Source organism: Trachymyrmex septentrionalis, unplaced genomic scaffold (assembly GCF_001594115.1).
Source record: "Trachymyrmex septentrionalis isolate Tsep2-gDNA-1 unplaced genomic scaffold, Tsep1.0 scaffold19, whole genome shotgun sequence".
Lineage (NCBI taxonomy): Eukaryota > Metazoa > Arthropoda > Insecta > Hymenoptera > Formicidae > Trachymyrmex > Trachymyrmex septentrionalis.
This window is the reverse complement of record NW_017305071.1, coordinates 1,962,116-1,965,431: the sequence shown is the minus strand read 5'-3', so window position 1 is coordinate 1,965,431 and position 3,316 is coordinate 1,962,116. Positions and strand designations below refer to the sequence as shown.

The 3,316-nt window shown below is 33.1% G+C and overlaps 1 protein-coding gene across 3 annotated transcripts in view; it reads left to right on the top strand.

Moving 5' to 3' along the window:
- Nucleotides 1–3,316, top strand: part of LOC108746936 (serine/threonine-protein kinase tricorner) — a 141,862-nt gene that overhangs the window by 35,941 nt on the left and 102,605 nt on the right. The gene's annotated exons all lie outside the window — the stretch shown is intronic.

Below are 3,316 nucleotides of genomic sequence, written 5' to 3'. Positions count from 1 at the left end.
TTTAATAAAACATCGTATTGAGTAGCAACAGTGATGGCCTATAGAAATAATTAAAAATAACTCAAATTGGATATAACTTGACATTATAAATTTAACAATGCAGTTTCAGTCTAGGACTATATTTCAAGATTGACAAATAATAATTGGTGCGTAGTTTACTTAAACTGGAAATTGTAAAAAATCACACAGAAGTATTTTATTAGGTATTAATAAGATCTGCTTTGATTGAATATGGCTTTTTTTATTTATTTGTATTAAATATTTTTATAATAATAAATATTATTATAATATAGACAAAAATTCAGTCAAATTAAATAATTTTGTTTAAATATTATACTTGAACGAAAGTTAGGTATATTTAGTTTCCGACTTTTGATCTTTTCCTATTAAAAAAAATATATTTCTGTTTTTGTCGGTAAAAATAGTAATTTAAAAAATTTAGGAGAGAAGGCAACGACTTTAATTCTCTTTCTTTTCTTATTCCTTCGTTTAATCTTCCTGTACATACGAAAGGTGGGATTACTAGTGTAATTAATAACTTACAACGCGTTATGTTTAACATTATCTTTGGAAACTATTAAATGTGACGTATCTTAATCGAAGACAGCGACAAGGATCCTCTACATAGAAGTCATAGACGGTCGTGAAGTCTTAAATCGTAGGAAACCAATCACAATCAAACATAAGGAGAATATTCGATTAGAATTGGTCAGTTTCCTACGACTTAAGACTCCACGACCGTCCACGACTTCTATGTAGAGGATTCTTTACACACAAGATTCGTGACAAATTAGTAGAGCAACTCGTACCTTCGCGATTGTCTCAATTCGAGTAGGTCGAGCTTAATCGTCCTCTCTCTCTCTCTCTCTCTCTCTCTCTCTCTCTCTCTCTCTCTCTCTCTCTCTCGTTCTCTTTCCCATCCACGTGTTACTGTTAGTCATCACAGGTGCATCATATGTGTGCGCGGTAGTTGCCGTTAATAAAAAGAACTTGTTCGCGCGAGGTGAATACGCGCTCGTAGTAGTAATGGGTAATTGAGGAGAAGCGCGAGTATACGCATTTATATATGTATGTATAGTTGCGCGCGAGTGCGGTGCGTTAACGGTTCTTCTCTTACACAGATTTCTGCTTTTCATAATATGTGCGCGCGCGGCCGCCCGTTGCTGATGTCGTCCCGTCCATATGGCATCGAACAAAGAAACCGGCAGATCTAAACCGAGTGACAAATGAGTACTTTGGACTGAACAGGTTTCACGTAGCGCGATGTACCAGGTGTTTGAATCTTATAAATCTATACCGAGATTTGATGGATCCCTGCGTGTGTACTTTTTTTTGTCTCACTATAACAGTTGTATGACACGAATCATCTCGTGCTGCTTTCTGCCAAAAATTCATTATTATTCATTGCCGAAATAATGATACGTTATTTTCAATCTTTTATTAAGCACATACATCAGATTAGTGCACTGAGAAAAACGTCTGGTTGAAAATAGACCAGAATATTCGGATTATATTAATTAGAATTCCTGTTATTTCAACTGTACAATGCTGATATATCAGAAACTTTTGATTCGTTTTATTTCAATTCTAGAATTCCAATTAATTCAACCAGACATTTTATTCAATGTATCTAATTTATTAGAGATCTTCTCGTATTTTACAAAATAGAAAATTGACATAGATGAAAACTCTAATTTATATTACATTTTCCAAATTTTCTCATCGCAACACGTTCACTGAGGAAAATGGGTTTGTTGTAAGAACAAAAAAGGAATGAACAAATATGATGGTTTGGTAGGAAAATGGATCGATTAGTTACCATTGCGAATAATTTCGTATTATTTGTTACTATAACGAATAATGCATGATTTACGATATAAATGAAAATAATGAATATTGCTAGCAAATCAGTCTATCAAAAAATAGGTTATTAGGTCTTACATTGCTTCTATTACTAATAATTGGTTAAAATAGCAGACTGACATCAATCACAATAAATTAAAACAATAATTTGTCGTCACTAAATCATTTGTTAAAAAAATACTGGTTAAATTAACAAAATCCTTTCTCTCAGTTTAGTGTGTTTAACTTCAAATCTGTGTGTCCAAACATTTACGTTAACACCGTTTTAACTTCAGTTCTGAGAAATTGCATGTGGTAATATAATTTTCTGTGAAATCTAAATCGAATGTCTAACAGCGCATTTTTAACAAGTGTTTTACGTTTATACAGTGGGGAATAATAATTGATATCGTATATCTAACGCGCGGCGCGTTATTCAGAAGTTCCACTGGGCGGCAAAAGAAATCGTCTAATTAAATTTTATCGACAAAGCGTAAAATTATATGAGGACTCTACCCACCGACTCTATCACCGAGGCATTAAAATTCGCACAAGCGTTGTTTCCTCGAGCGAAACTGAATACACGTACAGCACACGTGCCACATTTGAGGCTCTGCATTGATTTTACTGCGCGCTTCGTTGAAAATTAGGGTCGAATTTGTAATTACGAATAATTGCCGATACTTAAGAGCTTGATAAAATTTACAATATTTATTTCAAAATAACTTTTCAATTTTGAAATTTTCTCCGTTCCTGAAGTAACATGTTTATTTAATTTAACCATCAAAATAAATATATATGTATATACATATTAATGATATAAGATTTCATATATAATACTTTTAGTGCATTTATTGTTCCCAATAATTCTATCTTGGAATTGAGGTATTCTTCAAGCAAATATATATTAACAAAGTGATCGTTGAATTAATTTTTACGGCTACTTAAACAGCACAAATTTCCTTGTAATTAATCTAGGATTTTGCCTTTCGATGTAAATCCACCTTCACAAATTGGCGGTTGAAAATTGCTATTCCAGGCTGATGTTCTCGCTCTGGCGCGTATTTCATAGCGCAAGTGGGTCGTACACGTGACGAAACACAAATCGTGCGATTGCGGAGCAGGATTCGATAAGTCAACCCACACGTGTCGGGTAAGTTACAACGAGGCGAATAAACCAACTAATTTCGAATGTCGCAATAACAACAGGGTCGATAAACTCTATTATCGTTTATTAAAACGCAACAGGAATTTCTGTATTTGGAGAGTGACACTTTCTCCGTTAGATAACAGTCTGTTGAGCGTCGTATTATATATACTACGAGAAAAAAGCCGTACTTTATTAAAAAATTATTAAAAATAAAATTGATATTTGTGTTACTTAAACATTTTAATTCATTTCAATCATTTAATTGCTAATACAAAAATAATAAGTTAATAATCACGTCGCTCGTATAGGATTCTATTAGAAAAT